The 21,217-nt window shown below is 37.3% G+C and overlaps 1 protein-coding gene across 2 annotated transcripts in view; it reads left to right on the top strand.

The window, feature by feature from the left end:
- px (plexus) overlaps positions 1-21,217 on the top strand; it is a 220,442-nt gene that overhangs the window by 8,125 nt on the left and 191,100 nt on the right. For both annotated transcript variants that reach the window (XM_065220022.1, XM_065220021.1), the window contains exon 2: positions 225-1,285. The gene's annotated coding sequence lies outside the window, so the exon portion shown is untranslated. The remainder of the gene's footprint in view (positions 1-224; positions 1,286-21,217) is intronic.

The raw sequence follows: 21,217 nt of genomic DNA, 5'->3' as shown, positions 1-21,217 counted from the left end.
TTGCCAATTTTTCCCTTTAGCGGTATTCACATTAAAAGCATAATCTATAGAGAAAAAAAAATATTTACCTGATGTACAATTTGTCCAAACACAAAAATATATCCAGGTAGATATCATTTACTTCGACAACTTCTTTTGCAATCCCAACCTAACTGTATGTTTTTTTCTTTCCTTTCTTTTTCTTTCCTTTTTTCCATAACCCAACAAAAACAACAACACAACAGTCGGCTTCTACCTGAACAGTCGGGCGGACGGACTGACTGACGGAATCTGGCAACGCTTGCTCATCTCTTCGTTGTCCGCAGCTCAGTCTTGGCAGAGGTGTCAAACACGGAGCCAGTGCACGGCGGTTTGTTGTTGTTGTTGCTGTTCACTTTGTTGTATGAGTGCATGTGTTAGAAGAAACCAGCGGTAAAATAATGCCACACGAGTGAACGAAAAGCGAACAGACAGCCATCGCCGACGGTGGCAGTAGTAGTAATAAAAATAACAACAAGTAGAAGAAGAATAACAAGAAGTCGAAGAAAATACGGTAAGAAGAAGATTAAAGTTGGAGAAGATTGCACAGTGAAGAAAGAAGCAAAAAGTCAGTGAAATAATATAAAAAAAAAGTGTGCAGGAGGAAAGGAAGAATCAAAAGAAGCGATGGCTATAAATTTGATAGATAAGGAATCTTTCTATTTTGTGTGATTTTTAATCAGCGATTTATTTTTTCTGCGTTGTTTGGTTAATGGCCTAGTTTGGTCATACTGAAAGGATAACATTGGTGAAGATCGCAAAGGAAGAAAGAAGAAGATTGAAGGCGTTTTTTTGGAAATCGGAGGAGATAGCGGCAACAGGAAAGCGAGTAAGCAGCAGGCGAATCTGCCAGGATTAGGTTCCAGAAAGTGAAAACGAGGTGAGTTTCGTCTTCTCTGCGTGTGTACGGTTACGAGCTGTCAAATTTCAGCTTAGCAAGCGAAAAAAAATCCAACCATCGAAAAGTGACGGAAGCAAGTGGTGTTTATCTGCCAAAAATTAAACGAGTGCGAATTCGCTTTGTTTTGGATTTGGTGCAAGGTACACGGGTGGTCAGAGATTTGATGGAATCAGTTTTTGGCAAGTGAGGTTGTGTTTTAAAAGTTGAACGTCATTCCGGATTCCGGAAGCAACAGCAAAAACGGCAAACAGCAGCTCTCTAACATCATCAGGCAACGGCAGTAGTAGCAGCAGCAGCAGCAGCAGCAACAGTAACAGTAGCAGTAGTGGTGTGACGGCAGCCAATAGCCAGAGCAGCGTAGCAGCGGTGAGACGAAAGCACAAACACAAACATTAATATTATACTAACTTGATGATGTTGAATCGAGACTGCGAGCTAGCTGCTAGCGTAAATTCACATCGGGATGGTAAATTGGGCCGTAAACATGGCACACACCGTCCTACCAGTCATTGCCCTGGTCTGGAGGAACTTGGGTGAAACCAGCGAAACTGACTCGGGTGGAAGGTTTTCCTAGAACAATTGTAATGGGCCGTTTAGTGTGGCTTTGCAGCATTCAGCATAATGTAGCATAAAGTTGGTTTTCTACGATTTTCGATGGCTTCGTTTCGTTTGAAGTGATGGCGTAGTTGGTGATTTTATTGGGCAAAAGTTTTACTACAATGGAACCAGAAATATAAGTTCTGGAAAATGTTACAATCAGGGGCTTCTTGATTAGAAAGAGACCTGTAATTGGAGTTTGTAGAATAATCTTCAAGAGTGGTTTGATAAAAACATAACGCATGACATTCCTTAAAAAAAATAATCTAAACCATCATCCTTGGTGCAACGACGTTCGGATATATAATCTATGTTGCACAACCGCAATATACTGTTATCTAAAAAATGATAGAAATCTGCTAATTCGTATTCAGTTGCCTCAAATCTACTGACAAATAGTGTGGTTGTTGGGACCGAAAAAAGGTTATTTCTCGATTATTTTTTCGAAGGGACGTATCAGCTTTTGTAAACAATACATTTGATCGTCGGTTTGGCGTAACTGGTAGCTCTCCCATGCATACCAACACCACATTAGGTGCGAGAATATTTCCTGCATTGTTTATAAAAACTGATAAGTCCCTTCGAAAAAGTAATCGAGATTTAATTCCGTTCCTCTACGTTTTCTTCAAATTTTTTTTTATGAAGTTGCCAAACGAAGTCGTTGAACTTTATTTTAGATTCCCTGTTCACCGATTCCTAACATCGAACATCTTCTATTTTTTCAGAAATTACCAAAAGTCTGAAGCTCTCGGATTGCATCTTAAATTTCTCAAACATTTTCGGAACTTTGAAGAACTGCACTTCCTAAACCATGTGGCGGTTTCTGAACTTTGCAGAACCTGCAATAATATTTCTGAACTTCTCTGAACATCTTGGGAATGTGATGCTTAGGTAAGAAGAATAAGAGGTTGAGAAAATTTGTAGAAAACTTCATGGAATATTTGGAGAAGTTCTAGTAACACCTTTATGGACTTCCAGAAAAATTTAGAACACATCTCGCAGAACATGAGAAAAAGGCCCATCATTGTTGATCGATTCTCTTTCACGAATAACCCGACTGCAAATGAATGTCCAATTGAGTGTGTTGTTTCACGCGCAAGCTAACATCATCTACTGACGAACTATTTATTTATTTACACTGGAGTCGCTTTTTACGCGGGTGATACGTCCCGCGTAAAAAAAACCGCGTAAATTCCGGAATTCGCGTAAAAAAACCGCGTAAATTCCGAAACCCGCGTAAAAAAAAAAACCGCGTAAAAAAAGACCGTGTAAAAAAACCGCGTAAAAAGCGACTCTAGTGTATATTGATAAACCGCGTAAATTCTGATATCCGTGTAAAAAAAACCAAAATCCGCATAAAAAAAACCGCGTAAATTCCGGAATCCGCGTAAAAAAAAACCGCGTAAATTCCAAAATTCGCGTAGAAAAAAACCGCGTAAAAAAACCGTGTAAAAAAAACCGCGTAAAAAGCGACTCCAGTCTATTTATTATTCTCTTCATCGGACTTTTGTTGTCTAAATGAAGATTGATGGGGAAAAGCCTATTTGGCAAATATTTGCGCAAATAGGCGTAAAAACCCCATATCTTTTCAAAATACAAGGAACAATATAAAAAGGACAGAAAACACCGAATAATAATAATAATACCTCGTCCTATGGCATGGAGTTATCCTTGGATCAGTCGAGGCCGTCATCGCAGAGTTGATCGGGAACAAAAAAAGAAACAGGTAGCCAAATTCATCAGATGTACATTAATGGACAGCTACTCACCGTCTTGCAACAATTTGCTGATTGAAAGCAGTTGCATGTGTCGAACCGTATCGTTGAATCCGCTGACGAAATGTTTCCACTGTGCAGTTGAAATCGAAAAAAAAACATAGAATTCATTGAAACGGGCAGACATGAACCGTATTGGATCATCAGGGTGTCTACTACCTGGAAAAACCGGGAATTTACAGGGAATTTTATTTTTTTCTGGAAAACCTGGAATATTCAGAGAATTTTGGTTCCACTCAGGGAATTTTCCAATTATCACTTCATTCGTAATTCAAAAGAAGTTTTTCGTTCAGTTTCTCGAAACGTTTCTTAAGGACACTGAACTTGACAAGCATCTGATAGCTAAGAAAACGTGTGCGAACGAGACAAGTTCATTAAGAGAGTCTTGTCACGCTCGCTCTTCGCTGATTTGTATGTGGAGGATCAAAATCGTCGTAAAAAGGAAACAGCCGAAAAAGAGAGACTGGCAACCGTCAAAAGGAAGCATACGAAGCATGTATTGTATAAGAATAAGCATGCCAGGCAGCAGGTCTGAGAGTCTACATAGAAATTTTTTTTTTGGGCTTCAGAGAGGTTCGGAGATCTACTGAGAAATTTGTTGAGCTTCAGGGTAGTTCGTAAATCTTGAGAACAGAACTACAAACAAATTAAAAGTAATTAACAGAAATTCATAAAAACAAAATCACAAGAGAGGTCGTAGATCTTCAGATAAATGTTCATAGAAATTTTCAAAACTTCAAGCAAGCAAAAATAATTTCAAATCAATTTGTAAAACTATAAGCGAAATTTTGCAAATTCAGGGAAATTCGCATAACTTCAGACAAGTTCAAGAATCTACAGTGAAATATAAAGTATTTCACAGAAGTTTGGAGATCCTCGAAACATTATTCAACATCAGAAAAGCTCGTAGATCTTCAGAACAAAGCTACAGAACTTAGAAAAAATTACAGGACATCTGAAAAAATCACAAGAATATCAGAAATGTTAATGGATCTTCAGTAAAAATTGCAGAACTTCAGCGAAGTTCGGCGATTTAAAAAAAAAATATTTACACAATTTCAGGAAAATTCGTAGATCTTGAGAGAGACATTTAAAACTTCAAAGAAGCTCAAATATTTTCAGATAAATTTTGACAACTTTAGGTAATCTTCAAGGAAATTTTTAAATCTTCAGGGTAACATCAGAGAAGTTTGCGGATCTACTGAGAAATTTATTGAGCCTCAAGTTTTTAAGCTACGGAGCTTAAGACAACTTTACAGAACTTTAAAAATATTTGCAGGAATTTGACAGAAAGTTTCACAGTTTCTCACAAATGTGTGATCATGAGAAAAATTCGTTACATGTCAGTAAAGCACCTCAATTCCAAAAACAAATCGCAACGAAGTACCTAAGTACAATATTTTGCAGAACTCCATGAAAGTCGGAAATAGATAGATCTAAAGAACTTCAGAAAAGTCCGTAGACCTTAAGAGAAGTCCGTAGACATTAAAAGAAGTCTGTAAAACGTCAGAAAGTTCGTACGTTTTTAGAAAAATTTGCAAAACTTCAGCAAAACTCACAGATCTTCGGGAAAGTTCCCCAACAAACAATCGTCTATTGAAGAAACGACGTCTTGGCCATTTTATTCAACTGCATGTTTAATAGTACTTGTACTATTTTTAATAATAATGTTCAGGCTTTGTTCACACAAATCTGGAGAATTTATTCAACCACAACATTGAACTACTGGTGTTGTATAAGGTATGTCGAGAAGCTTTTATTCGACTTATATGAGTTGTAACATAGCTTATACGATAAAATTTTTGATTATTCAGCGTTTATTAGACATCACTGCTTCCTTAAAACAGTGATGCTCTGTATACGCTTGATTCTCATGTGAAGTAACGTTTAATTAGACATTATTATACATTTATTAAACGATTTTTCGACTGAGAAAATTAACCCAAAAATAAGAGGGACGGGGACAGGGAAGGGTGTGTTTCTTAAGTGTGTAATTGTATTCATTATTTCTGACGTGGCTCGCACCACACGATATTAGAAAATTTATTAAATACATACATGTCGTTGTATGGGATTCGAACCATGAACCATCCGATCACCAGCCGCTTGCCTTGTCATCTGAGCTATCCTATAATTCATCATATGGGCAACTCAATAATCAATAAAAGCTCGCTTGAAAGTAAATACCTATCAGCACTCCCGATCGCAACTCTAGCTCCTTCAAGGCCCTGTGGGAATGATTAATTCATTCATCGTTGTTTAACATGAGACCAATGTTACCTCTTCACCAGTCCAATCCCAAGGAAGGAATGCTCGGTTATTTTTTAAACTAGATAAATGCATTCATTATCGTGAGTCATGTGATCGATGATTACTATTTAAATTAATTAGACGTAGAACACAAATAAAAAAAGGGTTGAGCTTGGGATTGAACTCACGACCTTCTAATTGGAAAGCGGAAACGGTAACCACTACTCTACTGATTTCGCCTTGTTGTAAGACTGAATCAGTGTTGTCGAATAATGAATCTAATACGTCGTTTATAAAGCATTTACAAATCATGTGATTACAACATGGACGCATAGTGGTATAAGAGCTATTATGCTGACTGTATTCACCTTTAATCAGCAATATTGTAAAGTAATGCAATGAAATCTAATAAAGGAGCTGGAGAACATTTATTAGACGTCTAATAAAGCATGTTATTAAATCAGTCGAATTAAAGTGTCAATGTATGTACAAATTACACTTATTCAGTTTGTTATTAGATCGAACTTCTGACGTTGAATTGGGAAGACATTTAACACTTTTACAGCTTTTAATAAGTAAATTAATCAGATCAGAGCAAACAGTGGAACAATGAGCTTTTTCAGCACATAATTCGACAACTCTTTTTATTCAGCATTGTACGCTGTTATACAGCATTTATTCAATATATATGCTTATTTGTGACTTTGAATTGTTTGTTGGGTGGCATAAGAGCTATTTTGCTGAGTGTATTCACCTTTATACAGCAATATTGTAAAGCAATGCAATGAAATTTAATAACGGAGCTAGAAAACATTTATAAGACGTTTAATAAAGCGTTTATTCAATCATTTGAAAACAGTCGAATAAAAGCGACAATGTATGTTATTAGATCAAACTTCTGGTTCTGAATAAGGAAGACAGTCAACGTTTATGAAGCTTTTAATAAGGAAATTAATCATATCAGAGCAAACGGCGGAATAAAAGTGCATCTATCGATCTCAATGAGCTTTTTTCAGCACATAATTCGACATCCTGTTTTATTCAGCATTGTACACTGTTATACAGCATTTATTCAATGTGTATGCTTATTTATGACTTTGAATTGTTTGTTGGGTCGCTGATCTTTAGATCAAGAATCCACAAAGAAATTTAGAAAAGTTCGAAGATCTACTGTAAAATGTATTGAACTTCAAGGCAGTTCGTAGATCTTTAGAGCAGAAATACAGTACTTCAGAAAACTTTACAGAATTTGAAATAAATTTTAGAAACTTCAGAAAAGTTCAGAGGGTAGATTGTAAATCTACTCAAAAATTAGCAGATGTTTAAATAAATTTTCAGAATTTTACTGCAGTTCTTGGATTTTGAAAGACATTTACAGAACTTCAGGTAAGTTCGCTGATCTTTAGAGATATTTGCACAGCTTCAGAAAAATTAAAAAAAAACGTCAGAATACTTCCTAAAACTTCCGGAAAGCTCAAAAATTTCTAGATAATCTTTTAATTCTTTGGAAAATTGTATAGATGTTCAGAGAATTTTGCAGGTATTAATTGAACCAAGAAAATCTACAGAGAAAATTACAGAACTTTCGAGAGTTTGTAGATTATTAGAAATTTTGTGAACATCAGAGATAATTGTTGATCTTCAAGGATCTTAAATCTTCAGAGATTCAGGAACCTTGTAGATTTTTAGGAAAATTTTTAAAACTTCTGAAGAACACACAGAACTTCAAAGAAATCTGTAGAACTACCGAGAAATTTGCAGATTGTCAGGAAAGATTGTTGATCTTCCGCCTACGTTCAAGAGTTTCAATACCCAGTAGTTGGCAACGGTCTTCGTAGGGTGGAAGGTTCGTAGGATCGTACCAAGGAAGGTGGCGAAGAGCGTAGCGAACGAATTTCCTCTGAACAGACTCGATCCTCGCTATCCAAACTGTTTCATACGGACACCATACTACTACAGCAAATTCCAAGATCGATCGCACTAGAGAACAATATAGAGCTGTCAGGCAGGTAGAATCCCGAAACTCATCAGAGATCTTAAAGATGAATCCGAGTTGCCTGTTAGCTTTGGCTATGATATCCGTGTAATGTAGCTTAAATGTCAAAGCAGAATCAAGTGTAATTCCTAGATCACGAACGTTGTCCACACGCTGCAGAGGTTGGTTATCGATCGTATAATTGAATGCAATAGGTTTTAGCTTGCGATGGAAAGTGATGATATTGCATTTTTGAACACTCAACGTGAGAAAATTCCTAGAGCGCCACTCTTCGAAACTATCGATCAGGTGCTGCAACGGCAGGAGTTGGAAGTATCAAACCGATTTCGTTAATGAATATGGAGAATAGCAGCGGTCCCAAATTGCTGCTTTGAGAAACGCCTGAGTTGTTTGAAAAATATTCCGGTTGATCAGACCCGATTTTCACACAAAGCTCTCGATTGGTAAGATACGATTCAAGCCAACGAGTGAGTCCATGAGAAACACCAATCTTCTCGAGTTTGGCAATTAGAATGGCATGATCAACCCGGTCGAAAGCAGCCTTGAGATCCTTGTATACGACGTCCACCTGTGCCCCTGCCTCCATATTCCGTAGACATAGGGAAATGAAAGGAACGAGGTTTGTTGAGACCGAACGTTTGGGGTGAAAACCATGTTGGTCAGGAGAAATGTAGTTTCTACAGCTGGCAAATAAAGCGTCGTTGATGATTATCTCGAATACTTTCGAGCTACGAGCTTAGCGAGAAATTCTTTTATGTTGCCGTGGTAAACCAAAGAGAAAGTCTATGATGAGAGTCGATCAACGCGGATAGGCCCTTTTCAAATGTTACGCGAAATATCGTGAGACGTCAAATAAACATTTTGGGAATTCTCTGGTAACATCTAGAGAAGTTCAGGTAACATTCGGAGATGTTAAGAGAACATCTATGAAAGATAAAACGGTGCCGGTGGTGTAGTGGTAAGCATTGGTGCTCAGCACGGAAAACAAGATCGACGGAAAAAACAAACCTAAGGAAAAAAAATCTATGAAAGATAGAGGAACATCGATAGAAGTTCAAGGAGTATCTAAAAAAAAGTTCAGGAAATATCTAGAAATGCTCAAGGAACAGCTAGAAAATATTCATGATCACCGTGAGAATTTAAGAAAACATTCAGATACGCTCAGGTAGCATCCACAGAAGTTTTAAGATGATCTATAAAAGTTCAAAGAACAACTAAAACAGCCAAGGAAACCCACCTCCAGCATGGTCTTGTTTTGTAGCTGCGCCTTTGCCGACTAACCTAAGGGAGGCCCCTTCCTTCCGTCTTAAGAAAATATTTAAACATTCTAGACTCATCCCAGAAAATCCTTAGGTTTTGTGAACTTGTTTTCAATATTCTTTTGCAACTCTTCTTAATATTCTACGGTAGTTCCTCAAATTTCCCCTGGCTCTGAGCTTAATTTTAAGTTCCTTGACCACGTCTTTGATGCTTAGGGGCTGTTCATAAACTACGTAGACAGCTTAGGGAGGGGGGGGGGGTTGGCAATCATCCACGGTTCATACAAAAAAAATTGTATGGACAATTGTCTACGCAGGAGGAGAGGGGTCAAGAATCCCAAAAAACTGTCTACGTAGTTAATGAACAGCCCCTTACTAGACTTGAAGTCCTTCAAACCTCAGGGCTACCTGATGACCAGTGACGTCGTCCTAATCGCAATCTACCTGTTCAACAACTCTCAAAACGTAAACAAACAAAACAATATTGGTTCCAATGTATAAAACTCAGTGAAACTAGAAGACCCTATGCCTTTTGAAACTGATTTGAATGTAAACATGACCCTAAATAACGTTTTCAAAGTTGCTGAACTTGTGTATGTGCACTAGAATGATGCAAATTTTAACATTTTCGCTCCACAGTGCTCAAACGGTTCCAAATCGGGTCCTGATTAGTCTCCCAAAATTTGAACTCATTTGCAAAGAAACTGACATGGCACAAACCATTTGTAGTTTATATGGAAATTACTATGGGAAATCAAAACTTTTTGTTCGATGTCTTCTTACCTTTTTCCATATCGCACTGTTCAAAAATTCAAAAACTATACTTATGGAAAATTTTCTCAGCTTCAACTTAGCAGAATATCGTTTTTCAGCCAAACGTCAAATAAAATAGTTATTAATTGTTTAAGAGATTGATAATCTTATGGCTTGATCAAGCAGCTGTTTTGTGAGCAACACTGTATCTTGCAGTGTGACATAGTAGCCATGATTTTTGTGCTCTATTCAGAGCGCCAGAAACACCAATGTTGCCTGCTAAACAGTTGATTGAGCATAATCGTAAGACATTAGTGGCTTGAATTATTGATAACTTTTGATGCTTACATTATATTGAAAAGTGGTTAAGGACAAAGTTGTAGCTGAGAAAATATTCTACGAGCTAAGTTTTCATTTTTTAAAGCAGAGCGATATGGTAAATTGTTAGATGGATATGAACAAAACATTTGGTTTTCCTATAGTAATTTCCATATAAACTTCAAATGGTTTGTGCCAAGTCAGTTTCTTATCGAATTAGTTCAAATTTTGGGAGACTAATCAGGACCCGCTTTGGAACCGTTTGAGCACTGTGGAGCAAAATTGCATCAGTCTAATGTGCACGCAATGCCCTCTGGTCTTGTGTTAAGTAAAAGTGTAAGCGAATCTATCCTTGAAATCCTACATACACACGCTCGGAGTCCTCTGTACTTGTTCTGGAAGTTCATCAACGTTTAAAAATACCATTCGCTTCATTTTCCTTTGCTTTACACAATTGTGTGATAAATACGATCTTTTAAATAAACGAATATTGTCTTTTACTAACTACCAACTTTTTTTTTCCTTGATTTGTTTTCCGTCGATCTTATTTTCCGTGCTGAGCACCAATGCTACCGACGCCAGAGAGGCAGCTCCCTCACCTGGACCCTACCTATCGACCCATCAACTCATGAACCGGGGACCAACTGCTTTACTTTCCTTCCGAAGGAAGGCGTGATCAGAGATGTTATGCCTCAGAACATCTCGGCGGCGCCGACTGGGATTGAACCCAGGCCTGCTGCTTACGCTTACCACTATACCACCGGCACCGCTGCGACCAACTTAATAACACTTCGAAAAGGCGTCAGTGGAGGCTAAAATATCGCTCCTGGTTGAAACGTAGCAGGATAATCCTTCCACGGGCGCGTTTCGTCAATTTGTCCAAATGCTAACAAAGCTCACCCCGCAGCTGTTGTATCAACCGCCACCATCATCGTCGGCATTATTGCTTCAATAGTGGTTTCCCTTTCGCGCGATATTATGATTGATGACTGGCATGTAGCGTTGCCCGCTCTGAACACACATTTTTTTTTACGATTCGCACGTTGAGGCCCAGACCCCCATCATATACTGTTGTCGTCTCCTTCGCTTACTACCTGCATAATATAGATCGTTGCCCCATATAAATAACATTTTGCGAAACACGTACGGGCTGCACACGCGAAATCAGGCGATCGATTGCGGTGTTGCGTTGATCCGGCAGACGGGGATTAAGTCAGAGCCGCGTGCTCTGACCGGAGTGATTTTGACCTATTCAGATAATCAAACTTTAAGCTCGGGCTGGCCGTCAGTTGTCTCGGGCGCCCTCAATTCCGTTTGCCGATGGACATTATTGTTTACAATGACGTCAATGTACGTACGGTGGAGCCACCGTTGTAGACTTACTCTTTTGCATGCGATGCATTCATACATAGACACAACAGAAGTTTGATAAATAAGATGGTCGGTAAGATTCGTTATCTTTATTTACGAGACTTTCAGCTAGAGGCTGGTTCGTCTAATAAATAAGATGTATTCGATTGCTTTCGATGACAAAACAACTTGTCATCGCAAAATGGTAGAAATGGCAGCGTCGTTTTTTTTTTTCATGATGGAAGAAATTGTGAGGAAGCTCACGTAAGCGCTGAACGTGAGTTTTGCGATATCTTGGTGTTTCGTGTTTCCAATTGTCCTTAACTATAATTGCTTTTGGAGGGTATCGAAATGCTAAAAGAATTCTTAGAAAATCTGCAAACTGTAATACTACTCACTATTATCACTCCTTTAGATGCACTCTGAAGTCAATTAGTGATATGTTTAAGGCAGCGGCGTTTCCTTAACCTCAATCTACCTGTGCACCAACTCTTAAAATATAAACAATTATCAAAATATTGCTTGCAATCGATAGATATCGAGTAAACTAGAACATTAAGTGCATTTTTCAACCGTTCCGTATATGAATATGGCATTAAATCTGGTTTTGAAAGTTGGTGCACAGGTAAAAAGTTAGGTTACCAGACGCCACTGAGCGAATATATAGCCAATGCTGAGGAACCTCTTGGAGAAATCTAAGCGAATCGAACTGTAAAAAAAATTGTAGAAGAGTTCCAAGGAATTTTATGAATAATTGTAAGGAGTATTCTGAGCAGTGCTGCAAAATCTCGACAGTACACGGTGATATTGACAATTCTGCTTTGGTCACTCATTTTAGCTAACAGTCATAGTCAAGGCAAACCATGTCAATTGTCAATGACAATGGTGTCAGTGACGAACATGTGCAGATTTGTTTATTAGCTAAATTTGTAACAAAATTAAATGACTTGAGCAAAACAATTACATGGATCCATTTTAGTGAACAAGTATCTACGTCCTGAGCTACTTGGATAACAATAATGTGACACAGAATGTACTAAATTACACTTTTTGTTACCAGGTGAATCTTTGTCATTGACGAAAAAATGAATGAGATTTTGACGAAGGTTTTTTTGAGGATCAAGTCTGTCAGTGACTATGTGACGAACAATTTTGTCAATATCGCGCGAAAGTCTGTCAATGACAATGACAAATCTCAGCACTGATTCTGAGGAAATCCTAAGGATAGCTTAAAAAAAAATCCTAAGCATTTCTTAGGAGAGTTTCAAGTGAATTACGAAAAGAGTTCCAATAGAACTTGGAAGAGTATTCCAAGGTGGCCACTAAATTGGTAAAACCGGGAGAACCGGGAATATGAATGGCAAGAATCCCAAAAAACTGTCCACGTAGTTAATGAACAATCCCTAAGCCTGGACAATTGATGTGATTTTTGGTTAACTTTGCAATCTCAATAGTTTTTCGATGCCTGATGTTGAGCATTTTGAATATTTGTGTTAATTTACGAACCTTGAAAATGTTTTAGGGGAAATGTCGGCCTAAATGCCCCTAATTTGGCCCCATACATAAATTCAGCAATCGACTAAATTTTCAATCGTGACCAAAAATATTCATTAGTACCGTCCCAATGACGCGTTCATCTAGATAAAATTGATAGATAGCAGATTTTTAGCGATGGGCCCAATCTTAGGTCCATAGGCCAACATTAGAGCCATTTCCCCTATCTCCGAGAATCTAAAAGATTTCGCCATATCTGGGATATTGAATTTACGTCTGGCGTTCAGAGGTTTTTTTGAAAGTTTGAGACACTTTTCAGACTATCGTTCTATCTCAATGTTAAACTTTTCAGAAATTTCTAGCTCTATAATCCTGAACAGTTCTCTTAGACCAAGATCACGGCATTTCTTCTCTCTTAATCGAAGTCTTAGAATCTTGATTTTTTTTCTAAATCCTGAATCTACTATTCTTGTGTAAATCATCAGTAATTTATAATTCAACAAAATTAATGCTAGGGAACTTATCTCAAGATTTTTAGACAATTTCTCAAGGATTTCCTTAGTATCATTCCAAAATGTCTTCAGAGCTACTTTCAGTATTTCACTCGATAATCTTATGATTCTCTTCATCCAGAACAGTCATGAAATTCTGTGCAGAACACTTCATAAATTCCCTTCAGTATTCTTGAAATTCACTATACAATTCTAGATAGCGCTGGAATTAGGGCGTAACAGCCTTTGTAAACAATGACTTCTCTCGATGATTTCTATGAATTCAAGGCACGCCTACATAAAGCAACACATCCTTCGAGTAGGGGAGGTCTTCCCCTACTCAATGGTGATGTCCATTTGCCAGGGAGAGCCATGACTTTCAAGAAATCATCGAGTTTACAAAAGCAGCTTCGCCCTAATTCCAGCTCTATCTAGAATTAGTTGAGAGTTAACCTTAATTTCAGTCAATAATTTTATAAAATTCCCTTGCAATATACCCTTGTAGAAATCCCTTTGTACATACTTTAGAATTTAGAAAATATTCTCCCAAATTTTCTTTGGATTTCTTCTCGGAATTCCATGGGAATTTTCCTCAGAATTTCGTTGGAATTCTTCTCAAAATACTCTTGAGAGAATCTCGTGGAGTTTTTTTTAATTCGCTTTGGACAGCTCTTGAAACTCTCCTTAAAATTCCTTGAGAATAATCTTGAGCTCCGACTGCCTTTGAAAATATGTTCAAAATTCCTGTGAATTTTCCTCTTTGGAACCCTCTAGCTGCTAAAGGGTGTCCACGATGAAATTGCTCTAACTTTTTAACCGTTGGGTAGAATTTAATGAAAATTTGGGTGGATTTAGTTCATAGTGCATTATTTACATCCTGCAAGTTTTAAAGTCCTGTGATCAAAACTCGCGGAAATGGAGTCGAAAGAACAGCTCGTGCGTGATAAAATCTTGCGCATTCATCGCGAGAACAAGGATCTCTCGCATCGTTCCATCGCTAAAACGTTGGGAATCGCGAATTCCACGGTGTCGCGAGTGATTAAGCGGTTCGAGGAACGGTTGACCACCGATCGGAAGCCCAGAAGTGAAGGAAAAAGTATTCCGTACACCACCAAAAATCACAACCGCGTAGTTGGGGCCTTCAACTGAAATCCGAACGCCTCCGTTAGGGATGTGGCTAAGAAGCTGCACCTAAGCCTAAGTTTTGTCCAGAAGGCCAAAACTAAGGCTGGGCTTCGAACGTTCAAGGTACAAAAGGCCCCTAATCGCGACGAGAAGCAGAACAAGTCCGCCAAAACCCGTGCCAGGAAGTTGTACCTCAACATGCTGACGAAAGTTGAATGCTGCATCATGGACGACGAAACATATGTGAAGGCCGACTTCAAACAGATCCCCGGCAACCTGTTTTTCACGGCCAAGGATAAGTTCAGCGTTCCGGAGCATGTCCGCACTCAGAAGATGTCCAAATTTGCGAAGAAATTCCTGGTTTGGCAAGCCATCTGCACGTGCGGGAAGCGGAGTGCACCTTTCGTGACCCAGGACACGATGAACGGACAGGTGTACATAAAAGAGTGCCTCCAGAAGCGGCTGCTTCCTCTCCTGAAGGCCCACAACGTCCCAACAATCTTCTGGCCGGATTTGGCCTCATGCCACTACTCCAAGGACGTGCTGAAGTGGTATGCGGACAATAAGGTCAATTTCGTGCCGAAAATGTTCAACCCTCCCAACACTCCGGAGCTCCGCCCCATCGAGAAGTACTAGGCGATTATGAAGCAGCACCTTCTTAAACGACCTAAGGTAGTGAAGACAGTCGAGGAACTGAAGAAAGTACATGCAAAAAACGGTTGATTCACAGGTTGTGCAGAATCTTATGGCCGGGGTTAAGGCCAAGGTGCGGGCATTTGCGTATGAACTGTAAATAAAATACGAGTAAAATGGTAAAATGAAGTTTAATAGTTATTTCTCAATCCCTGAAAATTTGATGGCAATCGGATGAAAACTCGAATTTTGCGAATCAATTTTGTGTGTGGCAATTTCATCGTGGACACCCTTTAGAGTCTAGCAAATTAATTTAAATTCCCTCAAAATTCTAACGAATTATTTTACGAATTCATTTGGAATTATCTTCAAACTAGCTAGAAATTCTGCTAAGATTTTTTGTGAGCTTTATTTCAGAAGCTTCCCTAAGAATTTCCTTTGAATTATAATCAATATTCCCTTCGACCTATCCTCAGAAATCTCTCAGAAATTGATTGACATTTAAGTGACCATAGTTCATCATTAAGGGCAGTGTAAAGATTGAAGCCATGTCATCATTTTGTAGAGTTCATCTGAATTTTCCTCTAGATTCCCATAGAATGCTACCTAAAATCTCTTAAGAGTAGCTTTAGAATAACCTGGAATTCTACTGACAACCTCCATGATAGTCTGTTCAAAACTACTTGTAGCAAATTTTTTTAGGTCTCCTTACAATTTTGTTGAAATACTTCCAAAATAAGGTAGAACTTATAATTGACTTAAATAATTTGAGTAAAATTTATTTGAAATCATCTTCAAATCTCATTTGGCATTCTCATCAACATTTTCTAGATGATTCTTCAAAGTGTCAGAATCCTCAAATTTCAAAGTCCAAGAGTCATGTTCGTAATTTTGAAAAGTTGAAGAATGTAAAAAAAACTGGCTTAACCTTAAATAAAATCTTGAAAATTTTCTCACGCAATCTTCAAAAATGAGATCCGAAATCCGATGTGCACAGTCGTAGATTTCAGAATAAGAATGTTTAAGTTCAATCTATTACTTAATAACCTGCAGTCCAATGACGCACCGGATCCAGTATTTAGACTCTGACTGAGGCGTTCAAATTTCGAGCTTCAAAAAAAAAAATGTCTTCATTCAATCGAAGTGTTTTGTTGCTTCATACGTGAATTTTACGATTTTCAGAGTTGGGAGGAAATGCTACACTAGTGTGTAAACAGTACGTGCTATAAACAACGTTCTTTACTCTTCATTGTAGTCACATACTTTGTAATTCATTTTTTTTTTTCTGCAGTGGCGGCGTCTCGTAACCTCACTTTTTACCTGGTTAACAACTTTCAAACAACAAAGAATAGGGTCTTCTAGTTTCACTAATTTGTATCGGTTTAAAACAAAAACTTTTTTATTTGTTAACGTTTTGAGAGTTGTAAAACAAGTAGATTGAGGCTAGTGCGACGCCACTGCTTATCTGTAATAATTCTCAATGTTTTTAAAAATGAAAATGAATGATTGTGTGGCATTATTTTTTCCGTTGGCAGACACCAGTTCAAACTAGTAACTGGCTCTATAACCGTCATACGTATAGCTAGAGTTGGTCCATTGCTGTTGGAGGTGTGTTATGCATAATTTTGCATAGCTGATATTCTTCTCTTCACTATTACGTAGCGTATGCATAAGTCTTCTTTTCTTTTCCGACGATGATTGAGACACTCTATCTCATCCAAACCACGGAAGTCATCCTTCCAGACAAGACACGGAGCCGTCAATCACAGTTAAATGCAAACTTGGATTTAGATAGATTCTGCTCTGCCCCGTGCCAAAGCACCCCCTCTAATTAATGCAACTTTCCATACAGGCAGCTGCATTTGTGGTTTGCTTTCGAAACGGAGATGAATTATTCATGCGTCGATTATTACTGATGCATAAAAGCGTCCAGCTATACTAGGTGGTATGTTTTCTCCTACTATAGCTGTGTGACTTGAATGGTTGTGGATTTTAGATAATCCCGTGTGATTTTCCTATCAGGGTTGATTTTCCTCGCCCGCGTCTCAACGTCATCATCATCGTCGTGTCGTTGCTGAAATCTGTTGTGTAGGTCGCACTGACGTTCGAGATAATTGAGAAATCCAAATCCAGCTACACAGCTGTGTGCGAGTGATACTTTGGGTGCTGTTATTGATTAAAGGCTTACAGCCGGCTAAAAAAAGATCCTCTTTCTGTAGCCTAGTCAGTAGAGAAGCGACATACTATGCAAGGTTGGAAAATTGCTCAACTTTTGTGGACATAGAGTATGGTATAGAATGCAAAATTAGTACACTCAATAAACCACAAGTTGAGAGTAGAAAGATTTCCATCCGGGGTGATTATTTGTTTTCGCCTTTATGTAGGACCAGGTCAAAATTCAAATTTTCATAATACATCCTCCATGACTATGCATGAGTCATTTATAAATTTACTTAAAACAGGGTGATCAGCGATCCGGGAAAACCTAGAAAAAACACAGAATTCGAAAAGTATCAGCGGAACCGGCACAAAAACCCAAGACTTTGATGGGGGAACCGGGAATAATCAATAAATCTGAATATATTATTACTTAAAGTTTTTTTTTATTTCATCTCAAACTAATTATAAAGCTTCCGAAAGTTAAATTTAAAAATTTGTCATGATTTCTTAGTCGTGCAAATTTCAAGTTTATCATCTTATGTTTTACTTTTCCAGTTGCAGGGCTGTTGGCACTGATGAAGTCTGCAAGTAGTAGACGAAATACGCGTATCTGTCAAAAGATAAGCAATTATAACGGAATTAAAAGGAAATAAATCAACAAACTCAAAAGCTCTTCATAAAGGGATTCCTCTTCGATAAAACTAAAAGAATGAAAATAGTTTTTTTTTTTTAATTTTTGGTAAAACATGTTTGAAGTCATGGATTTCATTTGAGGAATCGCGGATTTCCCGGATAAATTTTTGAAAATCTTGTGACATGTTAATACTGACCAATTTTAGATCAAATATAGAAAATTGTTATATCAAATCTTAAATTAATTTCCAGTGACTATTGCTGTGTTCAAACTTGAGTATTGTAACGTGCTGGCTGTTTGCAAGATGCAACAACAAGTGTGATACATTGTTCTTGTACCAGGTAAACCGTTTATAGCACTTTATTCACAGCTCGCTTGGCGAAACGAAGATAAATGTTTATTTGTCTGTTTTTTAACATTGCGAAGAAAACTGTCTTTTTAACAAAAAATATCAAAACGACATAATCAATGTGGGGATTTTTTTTCTATTATCGGGCAAAATTGGCTTTTATCAAAAGTTGTCCAAAGGTAGAATTTAGGGTATACGTCCCTAACCTCGGTCTAATATGCAGCCATAGATTACGTTTTTAATCATAACTCATCAATTAATTTACCTGCAAACGATATTCTACTGCTAAATGGTATGCTTAGATATGCTTATCATGTCGTTTGCTACCAGGAACCGCAAAAAGTTGAAAAACTTACTTTTTTTAAGACAAAAACTCACCAGGGAAATGTATGTAATATCGGTCTATTGTCCCCAAATTGGGTCTATTTATGGATGCAACTTCGTCCTATCCTGTTTGATTCTCAAAAAAAACGCTCTTGGTAACGTTTTCTTATGTATTTTTTTTTATCACTATCACTGTTAACTTAATACTCTTCATTCCTCAAAACATTTCTTAGAGAAAATTTTACGAAAACTACATTAAATCACTCAAGTTAAAAATTAAAAATTAAAAATTTCGCTTATCGTCTTTCGACCGCAGAATATCTAAATCAAAACATTGTGATGTTCATTATACAGATTTGGCAGAAAAAATCTCCCTTCCTGTTCGTTCCTTATCATCCAAATGCAAACCACATTGTTGACGTTACTCTTATTGCTATATGCTGTCAAATGAATTTCATGGGCCATAGTTAGGAACATAGAAAAGAAATGTGTCCCTAAAGTTGGGTCCATGTTTTACTTGTGAAAACGTTGTTAAACAATTAAAATAAACATAAAATATTCAAACAGCAACTGTAAGTTTTACGTCTAGTGTGTATTATCAGGTAATTCCAATCAATAAATGCCATAATCAGGCCATTTGATGATCGTCAGTCAACCTTCCCATCTTAACCTTATAAGTCATGGCGGCTAAAAACTCCGAACATTGTGATATTCTCAACCAGTTTTATTACTTACGAGAGCTGAAAATGTATTGAAATGTTGTGATATAAATTGATTTGTGTGTGGTACACATTTATCAATCATCAGTGATCAATATTTTCCTTATTTTTTGTGTAATATTCCTTAATTAATTATTTATTTGCGTGATAGGCCGAATGAAAGGACTAGACCCACATTACATACCGTAACCCTATATGAACAAAAAAATAAATTTCAAAATATTTTCGCGCAAAATATTTTTTAAATAATATTTTTATGAATTGCTGCTGCGGTAATTTCCTTATCACTTTGCTACAATTTTCAAAGAACGTGATGTCCGGGAAAATCCGAAAATTTTAAGAAAAAATTAAACACCTGTACCCCAAAACGTTCTTTAACTTCGCGAACGAAAACAATTAAGTCATGTACATTCTCATAACGCATGCAGTTTGAAGAGTTTGATAGCACTGATAGGGTTAATATTTGTAACCAATTTGCTCGCTTTTTCCAAAACATATATAAGAAATCCAGTAATGCTCTTGATTTGAACTATATTTCTTACCTACATGAAGGTTAAAATGACGTATCAGTTAATAATATCACTTTTTAAGAAATGTTTATGACCCCTAAAAGTCTCGATGCCGAAAAAGAACCTGGTCCTGATGAAATACCTCAATTTTTACTGAAAAAAATACCCACTAGTTTTGTTAACCCATTGTTTTGGCTTAACAATTTTTAGATTAGTTTAGAATTTACAATATTAACCACAAAATATTAAACTAAGTTAAGCATCGCATTTCAAATAATCAACATGGTTTTTTTTAAAGGTCGGTCAACGTCTACTAATATTTTAGAATTTGTAAACTTTTCTATTGTTTATGTTTTGAGAATTGGTGCACAGGTAGATTGAGGTTAAGGAAACGCCACTGTATTGAAGCAATGGATAGAGGTAATACCGTTGAAACCTTATACACTGACTTTAGTAAGGCCTTTGACAGAGTAGACATTCCCTTACTTCTTTTTAAATTAAAACGTTTAGGTATGACAAGTACACTTTTAAAATGGATTGGATCATACTTGACAGAAAGAATACAGATGGTCCACTTTAAAGGAAAAATGTCCTCAACATTAACTGTACCTCGGAGTTCCACAGGGATCTCGTTTAGGTCCTTTATTCTTTATTTGTGGATCACGTGAAATTTGTGTTGAATCGCTTAAATGTGCTCATATATGCTGACGATATGAAACTGTACATGGAAATCTTTAACAATTCTGATTTGCTACATTTTAAAAATGAAAATGATGTTTTCTACAATTGGTGCGTTAAAAGTCTGCTGGATTGACATTTGTAGATCATGTGAATACCACAATTCACAAAGCAAATAATATGTTGGGATTCATAAAAAGATTTAGTTATCATTTTAAAGACCCATATACCATCAAAACACTTTATGTAGCTTACGTGAGATCAATTCTCGAATATTGCAGTGGGGTTTGGGCTCCATACCATGAAACTTATTTAAATCGTATAGAATCAGTTCAAAAACAGTTTATGTTATTTGCTCTTAGGAAACTAGGCTGGACCTCTTTTCGCCTTCCTTCTTATGAGTCCCGTTGAATGTTGATAAACGAGACGGTAGGTTTAGGTTGGTTCATGCCGTAGCAGAATAGCGTCATGAGCATGCGATGAGGATTACTGAGCTTTCTCTCTCTGATGAACCACTGCAAATCACTCTTATATTTTTTTTTTACGCAGATAGATTTATTTGGGTTTGCAAGGGAGTTGTACTATTGAAATATTTCAGAAAGTGCCCAACAGGCCTCTTTCTATTTGCGTGACAAGCTTTCATTGAGGTATTACTCAGGGAACAATGTTAAACACCATTTTGGTACATGGTATTGTAACTAATCTTATATGTGCTTCATTTTGATTTGGAATAAGTGTTTGAACTATAACTCGGGATTTCCACTGTGGCGTGCTTCTATTGTGAAATACCCATACGTATTTTTGTGGTGCAACATAGTGGAAGCGTATAAGTTTGGACTAGAGCTTCCATTTCCCGGTCGTTTTCACCATCCCGGGATTCGGGA

The sequence above is a fragment of the Ochlerotatus camptorhynchus genome, unplaced genomic scaffold (assembly GCF_037179485.1).
Source record: "Ochlerotatus camptorhynchus isolate MF236.1 unplaced genomic scaffold, CSIRO-AGI_Acam_v1.1 ptg000114l, whole genome shotgun sequence".
Taxonomy (NCBI): domain Eukaryota; kingdom Metazoa; phylum Arthropoda; class Insecta; order Diptera; family Culicidae; genus Ochlerotatus; species Ochlerotatus camptorhynchus.
Note: the sequence above shows the minus strand (reverse complement) of the source record. Positions and strands in the feature narration are given on the sequence as shown.